This window comes from Cygnus atratus, chromosome 1, assembly GCF_013377495.2.
Source record: "Cygnus atratus isolate AKBS03 ecotype Queensland, Australia chromosome 1, CAtr_DNAZoo_HiC_assembly, whole genome shotgun sequence".
Lineage (NCBI taxonomy): Eukaryota > Metazoa > Chordata > Aves > Anseriformes > Anatidae > Cygnus > Cygnus atratus.
Window position 1 is genome coordinate 137,368,717 of NC_066362.1, and position 13,686 is coordinate 137,382,402.

Here is a 13,686-nt window from a genome sequence, read left to right on the forward strand (position 1 = left end):
GCACTACAGCCACCGTTCAGGTCTGTGCCCTAGAGAAAAAAATATGTCCCGGACGTGCCTGGAGTTGGTTTCTGGTTCCCTGCGTTTGCTTCTGGGGCTGCTGTGCTGACTCCTGATCCCCGTGTCTGTCAATGAGGTGCCTTTGGTGACCTAGTACCAGGCAGCAGGAATCATCTGGCACAAGGGTTTTGGTGGGATTTACGTAGCCGAAACACATCCCAACGTATCCGTGCCATCACGGAGGGACAGCCCTGACTTTATCTACAGCAGGCAAATTCAGAGTAGAAATGCCACTCTGATAGCTCGACACTGAGCAAGCACAATACTGCTGCCCTGATGTGATGGATACTTGGGAACCAGGGCTGCATGATGTGCTTTTTCTCATCAGTTTTGCAAGATAAGGGAAATGTTTTGGTGTATTATAGAATAACAGAGAGGAGAAAGATAATTAGAGTTCAATTTTATTAGCAAAAATTTTAACAGAAATTTTTGAAAAAGAAAAAAAAAAAAGATTTCTCCAGTTTGATCCAGTCCCACTGATGTTAACTGTGGCTTCAGTGGGCTTGAGGCAAGGTCCAACCAAAACAATTTTTTTCTCAAACAGAAGCAACTGAGATTTCAATTTCAACATGACTACACCAGTGTTGACAAGAAAGGAATGCCCTAAAAAAACACTGAGTAAAGCTAGGTTACTTCTGGTCCCACCAGTGTTTTAAAAAAGACACTTCCAAGTACCTTAAACAAGTGACCTAAGTCCTTCCAAGTTGTCAACTACGGTGCGAGCTGTGTGCTGTGAGGAGGGGAAGGACCCGAGAAACGACACAAGTTTCCTCACTGCATGGGACAGACTCTTGCAGCCTTCTTGTTACAATGGTGGCACATCCTCCTAGGGTCTCGGGGTCCTCCACAAATATTCATTCCTCCTCCTGACACCCCGCTGGGTGATCCTCTGCTAGTCAGGGAATGATAAAATGGGACCCTTTTGAGCTACTGGTTCTTCTTGTCTTTCAAACAGGTAATCAACTTTGTCCACTGGATCAGCAGACCCAGAAGGCCAGCTAGCTCGTGGAGGCACAGCAAAGCTGCTCATAATATCCTGATAAAAAGAAAGGCTGGAGGGGAAGATAAACAAATCTTTCACATCAGACCCAAAGCCTTGAGAAGACAGGAGGAAGAGGAGAAGGAGGCTTTGCTGCTAGAACCCATTTCCTGCATGGCAAAAAGACGTCTCCCTGGGAAGTGGGGAGACACGAAAATAATTACATTCCTGCCTGCTAGAAAGGATTTCCAGTTACAGGGAATGAAGAGGGGAAGTCTGCTCCTCTCATTCCCCTCTTTTCTCAGCTTTATTTTCTAGTCCTTTTGCTTAAAAATTATCCTTAAAAATTATCCTTAAAAATTATCCTTAAAAATTATGGGGACGAGGCAAACTCCTGAGCTCTGGCAACTGTTTTCTCTCCACACTCCCCATCCTACATGAATCTCTCTTTCTGGTAGCTGGGAGAAGTCAGAAACAAAACCCTCTACTCTGACACCCCGATCCCCACAGAAGTTGAACCCACAAAGTAGAGCAACACTTTTCCTCCAAGAAAGCAGCTCTCAGAGTGGCACGAGAGGCAGCAGCTGGGGCAGGAGGGGAGCTGCAGTGTTACAGCTGCCCACATCTTTCCTGGGTGCAGCTCCTAACATGGTGGTAGAGAGTGAGGAGGAGGAGGGACTCTTCTGCTTAAATTCATCCCAGTGGTGAAGCTGAGAGAGCAAGTCTTGTGTCCTTCAATAGCCTTGAACAACATCCCACCTTCTTCCTGTGATCAGTTGTGAAAACCAGGCACCTGCATCCTCAGGGACAAGTTTCCAGTACCTTTGACACTGGGCAGAGGCTGAAGTGTCTGTGTCTTTAAGCCATCCAGACCTTAATTCGTGAGGATCTCATGTAGGTTCGGCCTTGATGGTTCTGAGCTTGGATCATCGGGAAATAACTAAGAATATTTTCCTAAAGTTTCTTTCCCTCCCACCCCACCACCATGCATTCCTGGTTTGCATGGTCATCCATAACCACAGCCTGACGTAGGGTAAGACCCTTCAGGGCCATAATGGGGCACGAACATGATTCACCTATCAACAAGGTGACAGAGGTCAGACAAACCACGTCCTCATTGCAAAAGCAGCCCTACTCTGTGCCCTGCAAAGCCATATCTGTTGCATTTGTGTAGACGTGGTGCTTGTGTTTGGTCTCAGCATGCTTATCATAAGTACCTGGGCATATGACCAAAGGCACTTGGGCGGTACAGGTGTGATCTGAAGTGACCTGTAGCAGCGGCTTGTTCTCCAAGAGGACATGAGCAAACAGCACGAGTCATCCGTGGCAGAGGCTACAGATGCAGGGCTGGTGGCAGCTGAGCTCAGGCTGCCTGCCTGGGTCAAACACTGCCAATAATAAAGGCTAAGATCTACAACAGAAAAGTGATGTATTAAGCAGTTCCGAAGGGGCCAGGCAACCTAATGAAGCATTTTATCCTTTATTACATTTTTTTTACTTTATTACCTAGTAAAAAAACACCATAGTGACCTCACCATGGCCTAAAAGTAGCCACTCGCTGGAGGATTGTTTTCCACTGGCGCTCGCTGAAAGTTGGTGTGAGGAATGTGGAGCTGAAAAGTTGCACCAGATACACAAGGGCTGCAGCTACCAGGCTAATCCCGCTCTTGCACATGCAGGACAGCAGCTCTGCTGGAAGTGTGTGTAAAAACATTGCTGCTACAGACGCTTCCTACCCACAGACCCAGGCTGTGGTATGCTCTATTTCACCTGAGCTAATTCATCGATATCTGGATATACATTTGATATAGCCCACCGTTCCCAAACCTTCTAAGAATATTAGGTACCCTTCAAGTTGTCGTAAGGCATTCCTACCTAGGGGATGTTACTAGCACTGTTGAGCACAACATACAAAATGAAGTGCTGTCTGGCCTCAAAAGCAGATTTGCCAAGCCTCAAAATACAGCATTAACAAACCAGCTCCTTTTAAAGGCAACAACATAAAGCCACCACCATGCACTGGGAGCTCAGCAGTTGCTTGAATGCCACTGTTTGTGTTTCATGAAGGATACACAAGGAAATATAGAGGAGCTGCTCTTGCAGTAGCCAAACCCCACCTGACTGTCTTTGCTTCCTCCCATGGGTTAATTTCCCACAGCATTTTCTTTCAGTTGGACTCAAGATGCACTAAGACTTCTGCCACCCTCACCCCCACGCCCTGTAGGACTTTGTACATCTCCCTGCAAGGAAAAAAAAAATCCACTGCCTGTTATAAACAAATCAAATCCTATAAAAGATAGTCTGAAGACTATCTTTTTGGCAATGGGCTTTTCCATGGATTATGATTTTTACGACTGCCAACTTTTGCAGTATAAACAATGTCAGTTTTCCTTGCAGTATCTCCGTAGGTACACCACCTGTAATGATCGTGACAACGGCAACTAAGCAATTCATAGTAATCAAGGACAGTAATAAAATTCACTTACAGGAGTATACGAGCACATTTATTACAGCACACATGTTCGGAGCTGCAGGAAGCAAGGACACTTGTGGCAAGTTGAAATGCGAGTTTTTCCTGCTCCCCGGATCCACGTGAAGAACATGATGGCACACTCACAGTATGCCACGCCGTTGCACCCATTAACTGTTTGTACCTGAATAGCTGTGCTGCTGGGATGGGAGAAGCCCCTTCAGTTTGTGGGCTCCACCAGTTTGTTGACCAGAACCATCAGCTACAAATTGGAAGCCCTCACACCTGCACTCCTGCAGCCGGCTCCTCATGTAGCTGTAGGGCAACACCAGCCAGGAAAGGGGAAAACAGTGGTCTTAGAAAGACACAAATTGTTCTGAGAGCACATCCGTAAGGCATTAGGAATATGTAAAACTCCCTCTTCACTCAGCTGTCCTGAACTTCCTCGTGTTTAAAATGAAAGTGAACATAAAATCCCCTAAATGATTTCAGGCTTGCAGCTGTTAGCACGAGATTGAGAAATGCAGTTCTTTTTGCTCTTACAGTCTCTTTCAAGTCCCTTTGTTCTTACAGACAGAGTTTAGGACTGTGTAATTCTGCAGGAAACGTAAGCTGGGCCATCTATGTGGTGGTCTGTGCTCCTTCTCATTGCCTTGTTGACTAGGGCATGACTCCTCAGGGAGCCAGGACCAGTGATATTCTTGTGTCAAAATGCTCGTGTGCAGCAGAACTGCGAACTTGCAGCTTGCCTTTGCTCAGGTGTTGCCTACAGGTTCTGTATACCACCAAGATTTTGCCCTGATAGCAAGTGTGGGTGGTCAGGGTGTGTGGTTCTCCCCTCAGATCTTCCCATGTGGGCTTTCTACCAGTGCTTTCAAAGTAGAGCCAACCAACAGCAGCGCAAACAGGCAGACAGACAGACCGAGCTGCTATCTTAATGGCATGTAATGCATGGAACAACCCCAACAGCAGAGGTCCCCAGCTTGGGGACCTTGGCTGCAAGGCCTTGGTGTGATAACCATGGCTAAGCAGAAGTATTTGCACAATCTCCAGTTATTATTTAATCTAACACCTCGGGCAAAATGTCAGGCTGTTGTCTTGCAAAAGCGTAGAGTGATGTCAAAGGCCATAAAATTTCTTACAAGATCTTTCTCAATTCAGGCTAAGAACAAAACAAATAAAAATGTGACTCAGATATTCTGACAGAGCAGCAGCCTCAGCCTCCAGTTCCAGCATCACAGGAGCAGGCATGTCCCTGCATATTATGCCCCTCTCGCCTCAGTTGGGCAGGTTTCCTTCCAAACAAAAGCTCGCTTCGTGAGAAATGAGGGCAGGAGAGCCTGTTTCTTACTCCACTCTTCTTCAAAACACATCTCCAAGGGCTAACCCAAGGTCTGCAGTCACAGCTTCTCTTTAAAATGCAAGCAAATTGACAAATAAAAGTATGGTCCAAATAACATATGGATTAATTTTTTTTTCCCCAGTTTCTCAGTAGCCCTGGTAGTCTCAGGGAGATTCATAGAGACACAGTGCCTTCCCAAGTTGTGCATACAGGCGCCCCCTGGGGAACGAGAGGAATACAGATACCTCCTTAGTAGAAAATTCCCAAATTCTTGGTCCTTGAAGGGGCAGATGGTGAAGGAAGGCTCCTTGTACCAGGGCAGCCAAAGTTCACATAGTCGTCTCCCACTGTCACCCCTCCCTACGCTCCTCATTCTCCTGAGGGCATCATGCTCCTTAGCAGCATGTTGATTGCTTCACATGTCAGATCCTAGCATCACCTGGAGTTTCATCCAAGCCAAACTTGGCACGCACCTGGAAGGTGTTCCCACCACAGGATCGGAGTCATGCGGCTCAGCTCCAAAAGGGGCGAATTCATCTGACATCCCCACTGGAGCTAGCTGTGCAGCACCTCTAGAGAGTAAGTCAACCCATCCCAAACTAAAATCAGACCGACTGCAGCCCCCTCTTTCTCTCCACCAGGCTTAATGCTTATGGCCATTAACTCCCCTGACAGGCTGTCTCCAGAGGAGATGACACTTGAGTTTTAAGGGAGATAATTGGTCAAAGTCTATTTAGGGCGTTGCAGAGAAAAAGGTTGCTCACCGCAGACCAACACTGCATGATCAGGCAAGACCGATCACTAACATGGGATCAACACGCTACAGGATGATACAGCAGTGCAAAACAGATTGGAGTCAGGCACGGGCGTGTGGTTCCCCATCAGCCACAGTAATGTCAGATTTTATTGCTTTTCCTTTTTCAGGCTGACTCCGCGCCAGCTGCAGAAGGACAGGCAGGCAATACCTGGTCCATCACAGAGTCTGCTGCTACAGAAGAAACTCCCCAGATTTTTTAGCATATTTAAATCACCTAATTGAGATTTTTAGGAAAAATTTAGGAAACCAACACAGCATGTCATTATGCCTGAGCCCTGTGACTTGGTTAAAGAGTCCCAGTGTTAAATTTATTGCGGCATGAGCATACAGCTTCATCATAGACCCAATTCTGCCTCAGGCCTTGTCTCAGATGTAGCATCCATTTCTGAAAGCATTAAATTCAGCATTTGAGGGAGATTCAGTAAGAAAGCATGATGCCAACAGAGGTCAGCACATCACTGTAACTCAGTCACTCCTAATCTTAGCTAGTAAAAATAGTTCACCTTGTAGATCATGACTTTTTTTAAATGAGCAAATAGATTTAAAAGATACTTGTAAATAATATCCTTTAAGAGGAATTGTCCTAGTCACTAGCTCATCCGAACAATAATAATAGAAGAACAAACAAACAATTTTTAAAGGAAAGGAAAGAACTTCAGTGACCATAGCATTTTTTGGCTTTTCTTCCTCCTCCGTCCCTCCACCACACACACAAATTTTTAAAGTAAATTCTGAAAACAAATGAGAAGATTATAAAATTATCCTATTTAAATTATGAGAAAGGCCACCAACATGGCAGGAAACGCACCTGATAGCTACTGCTCGCCCTAGGATGTTGTCATTGCATCAGCAAGGAACTGCACACGGAGTCTTGAAATGATTCAAGCCCTCTGTTAAAGTAAACAGAAGGTTTACTTTCTGCTCTGTTGGGAAATCCCTAGTGACAGGTTGTAGAAAATAGCGACTCTTTCTCAGTGGCCTGCCTCTTAATGAAAATCAAGAGCAAATTCCTGGGATACTGAACACAAAACTGCCCCCGGCAGCTTCATGCTGAGCAGAGCTCACCTGCGCTGACCAAGCGATAGAGACACCCTCCCCTCAGCACTGACTCCAGCTACTCCCACTCTCCCTTGTGAACTGGGGGTGCAAGCAGACCTCCTTGGCATTCGGAGCGGGTGGGAGGAGTGTGGAGCAGCAGCAGCAGCCGCCAGCAGAGGGAAGATGGAGTCCACGGGACTTGCTACCAGCTTTCCTGGGCACCAATTTTTACATTCCCTTCTCTCAGCAGTTACTCCCACAGGTTCCCATTACCAACCCCTACCACAGCCCTCACATTGCCAAAACCCACCAGGTGTTGGCCGGACCAGGAACCAGCAGATGGAGCTCCTCTGGGGCCTCTCCAAATCAGCTGAAGTTTTTCTAAGCAGGCCTGTTTGCACCTCAGTTACCCAAGAGCAGAAATGATAGCACTGATCTCTCTCCAGCTCTTCCAGGCAGACAGTGTTTGTGCACCTCTAGCAAGCTTTCCCCAGCAGGGTATCAGCTGTCCTTGGGGCCCTTTACACCCCAGCCTACCACAACAAACATCACATGCTGCAGGGACGGTCATTTATCACAAGAAAAGAAGCTCCTATCTTTTAGGGAAAACAAACTGAGCAATGGCAGGCTCCGGTATGCACTGACAGAGAGGAATTCTGTGCTGACCCACACAAATCTCTGGAGAACAGAGCTTAGGGAAGGCCTCCAAGCACCAGCAAAGTAGAAGTGAACATTGTCACTATTCAGCCTCGCTGCCCGAAGGCACAAGCCTGTGCCATCACTCAGTGATCTCCTGGCTAATATTTTAACCTCTTGGCCAACGCCACCTACACCTGAGAGAGGAATCCAGGTCAGTAAGACATTAAGGTGGGATTTGGCCCGTCCAGTCCCACAGATACCTGCAATGTAGATGTCTACTGATGTCTGCGCTTACCCAGGTAAGACTGCTTTTGCAATCAAGGAGAGTAAATAATTGAAAGGTGCAATCCTCTAGCCTTGAGAAGACATCTAAAATCCATCTGCTGAGTTACACCCTGGAGCAGGCTGTTTCTCTCCCCACCACAGTGAAGAATTCGTTGATTTCAGAGCAATAACCTTCCAACAAAGAGCACAAATGAGCTTGCTGGAGGAGGGGAGGGAGCCCTGGCCGAGTCGTGGGCCTGGCAGAAGGGACAAGAGCGCACAGCTGTGGCCAATCCTCCCAGGAGCACTGCCAGAACAGTAGTGAAGCAACCTCACACTGGAAGATGCAATTCCAGGTCCCAAATTGCTCCAGACCAGAAATAACACAACATTCCCCAAGCCAAGATAGTACAGTCAAGTTTGTTCGCAGTACTCTATTTTTTTTGGACAGAGGGAGTCATTTGTGCTGAATCACAGGAAGGGAAGGCGAGGTGAGGCGAGGCAAGGCAGGGAACCCTTTCCAAAGAAGGGTGTACTCGTGCAGGGGCAGGAGAAGGTGGATGAAGGTTGAAGGGAGATTGAGGTACAGGCACAAAGTACAGCATAAGACAGAACTGGCCAAAGTTAGCCAGCCCTTTCCCTGCCACACAGCATCTGGCAAGGCACTCAGGAGACAGCTCAAAACCTATACATAGGCCTTTACAGATGGGGAAGAGCAGGAGGAGGACGGCCATGGAGCAGACTTTCTAGCAGGAGCTGATAGTGCCTGTAACACAGAGAGCTTCTGTCTGTATACACCTTCATTTTCTTAGAGCAAATTTTAATACTTTCAGACCAGAAAATGCTTCCCAAGATGCCCCAAACTGAAACCAGCCCAGCACCTTGTAACACACGCAGTGCTCCCCTTATCTGCTCCAGTCCACCCTCGCACTCCTTGGCTGTCTTGTTGCCTGCCCATCTCCGCTCCAAACTCCTAGCGTGACCATGGCACCCCAATGGTGATGACGTGTGGAACTCCACGCACTGCACCAACACGCCTTTCCGCTTTAAACACAGATGGGTCTGTTGTGGACCAGCCTAGCTGTTTAGGCCTGAGATGTTTTAAAGAAGAGGGGTGGTCCCTGCAGAAGTATGGGAAAAGACAGTTCAGATTTCTCCACACACACACCCTTCCTTCAGATACAAGAAACAATCAGTAGGCAAGGGAAGTCCTGCAGAGGATTGAGCAAGTATCTTCAGTTTCCTCTGAGTCATAAGAATCCCTTCAGGTATAAATCTGCCAGCTCAAGTTTTACTTCCAAATTATGGAGCCCACCTGTTCAGTCAAGGACTTATTTACCTGCCAACAACATGTCTGTGTTTTCACATTCATCTTCATTATCAGATCAGCTTCCATGGTTTTGTCTCACTCTTACAGCTCTTTTTCTTTCCCTTCTTAAAATCCTCCCAGTATATCAACACTGTGATATCGACTGTCTCCAGAAGATACCACTGTCCTCCCAGGGTATTCACTTATGTCTAGTTTTCTGTAATGTTACTCGAGTGCTAATAAACACAGAGTTGAACACTTTCTTCTTTAAGAAGACAAAGGATGAATGAAAATGAGAAGAATGAGGGTCCTGCACCTCCTCAGAGGTCATCACCGCCTGCGTTTATAGTTCACATGAGTCTTATTTGGGTGCTGGAAGAGAACCAACACCAACTATTTCAAGTTGGAAATACTGCAACATGCAGCTCAAGCAAACCCAATAAACTATTTCTTTCAGCAGCTGAAGTGGTCTCCAATCCTAGACAAAATAAATTAATCTACAGCTCTTTCTGCCCTTCAGCTGTTCTTTACAGGACACCCAAATCCTGCTCATACACCTCCTGAGGAGATGCCTCTCGCTCCTGCAGCCATTTTACCAGTGAGGCCCATCTGCTGACCAAACCCGCCCAGATCATCCAATATTTTTGTTAATATTTTATATGGGAAATGACTTCTCATTTTCCAAGAGTATTTTCATGTGAATAGTGGGTCAAAGTCCAGTGTCTCTCCTTTGTAGGCTGTGCATTATCACCCGCTGAAGTCTCAGTTCTCATTGACACAGCGATAACAGCAAGGAGGTAGCAAAGATCTGTATTCAAGTTGTTTGTAAGCGTGATGCTGATGTGAATATGGAGCATGATAGGGTCAAGGTAAAATAAACAAGCTATACAAAGCCAGTTTATTTCCCCTGGGCAGCTACCTCTTTGTTATGTCAAGGACTTATTTACCTGCAGTAGGTGGCACTTAGTGATCTTTTCATTGTAAGCCAGCTACTTTGTGCCCATCCCTTCTCATAACAAAAAGACCATCTTCAGAGTCCTTCTTTGATACAAAGCGGGTAATCTGAACAATAAACAGATAGACAAAGCTTGCTAGAAAAAATGATTAAGTCCCCTTATCCGTGTTTAAGAACTGTTTTTCTTTTATTCTGCCAGAGTCCTGGATACAACAGTAAAAGCCAGCAGAGCAAATCTTAGAATCCTAGAACCATTAAGGAAAAGACCTCCAAGATCACCTGGTCCAACCATCCCCCTACCACCAATGTCACCCACTAAACCATGTCCCAAAGCGCCACGTCCAACTTTTCCTTGAACACCCCAGGGATGGTGATGCCACCATTTCCCTGGGCAAATCCTACATCCCTGTATTTGCCAGTTCCAGGGCTGTGGGTGCAGAAGCAGTGCCAGCATGGCTGTGATGTTTAAACAGCCTCATTTGCACCCTAGCTCCATTTACGAATATTTGGAAACCAAAGTTCAGATCAAATAGGTTTCCACAAAGATGCGTCTTTTCAGGCAGGCAAAAAAGGCCATTCAGGCTGTCCACAAAAGCTAGGAAACATAAGGACCAAAACATCCCCAGCTGAAAGCTTATTCCCAGCACACACAAAAACATGCAAGAGAACTGTGAATTTTCTGTGTACTTTAAACACAGAAAATACTTATAAAAACTTATGAAGGCCAGGATGTGGGGAGATGCCCCCTCAGCAGGTTACCCCTGGGCAGGCAGCAGCCTCCTTGCCATGCATCACACCCTGTGGGGCTGACCCACGCCAACACGCCTACTTGGCTATCCAGTAGCCATCTCAGGGAGTATCCTCACCAAGGACTGTAGGTACCATATCTCTCCCAAAATGCACAAGGCAAATAAACCCAGTCCCATACCTCCCTCCCTCATGCCTTCATCCTACTCTTGATTAATGAGGCTGGAGAACAGCCCCACCAAGGTCTTCAGTAAACACTTTTTAGGAAGCAAAATCATAAAACAATAATTTCTGAAAAAAAAGTGAAATAGTGGGCCTTTTGGCAACAGAGAGAAATTCACCCTCAAGATTTTCCTTTTTGGGAAGCCCTGCTGACCTGAGAGAGATCCCAAAGCACTCAGAGCTTGGAGTTTGAGTGGCGCACACAGTATCTCCCTTTAGAGGTGGGGGAAGGAGAGCTAGAGAATTGCAAACAAGAGAGCCTGGCTTGCATGCCCATGGAAGCTCTAGAAAAAATATCAGGGTAATAAGGTTTTCTCATGTGCATATTGTTTCAAAACAATCTACTTTTATTTTCTGGCAGAGCACATAGGCATAGACATAGATGTAAGATAGACAATTTTGTAAATAATTGGATTTTTTTTATTAAATGAAGTGTCTGCATACATTTCCTACTTTTTTTTTTTTAATTTTATTAAAGATTAAGACACTTGACTATCCTCCAAACATCCTGCCTTCACATTCCTCTCCAGAGCGGGTAAACAGGAAATCTTGCATAATTGTCCATGTTCTTTATACCAGTTTGGCATAGGCATGGTGCCAGAAGGCATTTAACACCTTTGCTGGTAAGAACCCCCATCAGCCTAATTACTACTGGAATCATAACTGGGGAAACAAACAGCAGCCTGGTGGTTGAGCAAATGTTAGAATGAGCTGAATATTACATTTCTCAGTTAAGTTGGCTTTGTGCAGCTATGTGGACTCACCTACCTCCCAGACCAAGATAAGAGTGAAGCAGAGCAATGGGCCAAGAACCTTTATCCCATGTATCCTGCTCGACATTTCCAAACAACTAACTGCAGTTTCTCTGCTGCTCCATGCATGAGTTATTTTGGGAGATCCTCCTCCTGAGACATCAAGTTCTTATTCCCTAATCAGGGTGCGTGCTGGGTGTCTGAGAGGTAACTCAAGGCTTTGAGAAGCAGTGGTGGAATGGCCAAATACCCCAGAGAAAGACACTGAAATGACTGATCTGGTGAACAATGAGCGCTGTTGAGCTCTTTGTAAAATCACAGTGTCAGCATCAAGGATCTGAAAATGTATTATGTGCTGTCCATCTTTCCAGGCAGTATAAAGATTTCAAATTCAATTAAAAGACTATATTTCACCAGCTATGTACAGGTTAGCTACAGAAACAAATCTTTCTCTAGAAAGTAACTAAAGAAAACAAGCAAAAGACAGATCAAAATGAATTGATTCAATGAAGAGTTGTTGCATATGCACTAAGCTTTTCCTGAAAACAGCTTTTGGAGCTCCTCCCGAGACGAAGCAGATCTCCACAGAGCTGTATCTTCAGATGAGACAGAATCTGCTGCCCCAGCTGGGATCAAATGGGTCACAATGGTTCAGTGAATCCAGCACAGCACTGGGTTCTCATTTAAATAACCTCTAAAATACACCTTGAGTTGGAATTTCCATACCACTGTGGTATAATCAGCTCTTGCTCACAGGATAATGAACTATATAGTTCATGGAGCTGTAGGAGACAAGGAGAGTTTTGTCAGGGCCCAGGTTTGCACAAATCCAGGAAACACTGGGAGATCCCCTGCCCTGTCCCGTGGCACTCTCTGTTTTCCCACCACCACGTCTGTCAGCTTTTTCCAAAGTGCATCTCACTTGCTCACGTGCGAGAAACTCTTTTTGCCCTGCCTGCAGCACGTGCAGTAGAAGCAGAGGGAGGAAGTGAACAACTTCACTTCCACCTCCCACCTGATCAGTCTGGACAGGTTTTGGACAGGGCCTGGCTCCCTGCAGGGGTGCTGAGGCCTTTGGGAAAACCCCATGTTCAGGAGACCCTTCAACTAAGCCAACAGGGTCCCTAGCTCCTGGCAGACGCTATTGGAGTTACAATGAAGGGTAGCATAAAAGAAGAAAACAATCATACCTGACAAATATTGAATGATAGGGAAGAATTCACAGTACGACACCCAAAAGTACTGATCTCTCCTTATCTCTCTTCCATTCCTGGAGCAAAAGTAATAAAACTTATAATAAATATTCCCAAAACTGCCTCTTACCAGTTTCAGCTTTAACTTCTGAATACAAGTTTCTTAAAAATAAACTTCCTTGAAATCATGATGGCCTACATTAAGGTTAAGATCTACTACAGTTGTTAAAATAACTTCAGTGAAAATAATAACTAAGCAGTGTATGCTTCTGACAGAAGACTTTAAAATGAACAGCCTACCAAACTGGCAGAAGTAACTAGCTGAGCACCTGGACCCAGTGCACTGAAAGTGCCCCATCAAATTCAAGCGTTGCCAAACTGATACCTTCCTTATTTCTTCTTGAAACTGGAAGTTTGTTTTGTTTGTTTGTTTGTTTTGTTTTTGTTTGTTTGTTTTTTGTTTTTTTCATTTCAGTTTGGCTTCGTACAGCTCAGAGATTAGTCCATGGAAAGTTCAATTTTCTATCTGAAAATTTTGGAAGGAAGAGTTAGTTCGATTCACAAACTACAAATAACACTGCCTCTGTTTAACAGACAATCTTTTAAATGCAAAACTTCCTCTTCCCACATCTAGGTAGTGCCTTTAACAGTCTCATTCAGCTCATAACACTTTCAAATGCTGCAATTTTCTTCACTTTTAAGTGTAATCCTATTTTCCATGTAAGAAGCAAGGTTAGGGTAAAGGTCTTCTGCATGAATCCTGAGAAGCCAGTCTCTGCTTTGGTGCAACCATTAGTGTGGGAGAAAACCCTGCACATCTTTGGCAGAGGGAGTAATGTCAATAAGCCACATTTACCCTCCTAGAGAAGAAAGAGGAGGTGAGGGTAATGAAGCCAGGA

At 45.5% G+C, this 13,686-nt stretch overlaps 1 long non-coding RNA gene across 1 annotated transcript; it reads right to left on the bottom strand.

The window, feature by feature from the left end:
• Positions 1–3,721: 3,721 nt before the first annotated feature.
• LOC118253609 (uncharacterized) lies at positions 3,722–7,696 on the bottom strand. Its single transcript, XR_004780473.2, has 3 exons — positions 7,641–7,696; positions 6,477–6,558; positions 3,722–4,920 (listed from the first exon to the last, which is right to left on the bottom strand). It is a non-coding gene; the product is annotated as an uncharacterized LOC118253609 (long non-coding RNA).
• Positions 7,697–13,686: the final 5,990 nt, after the last annotated feature.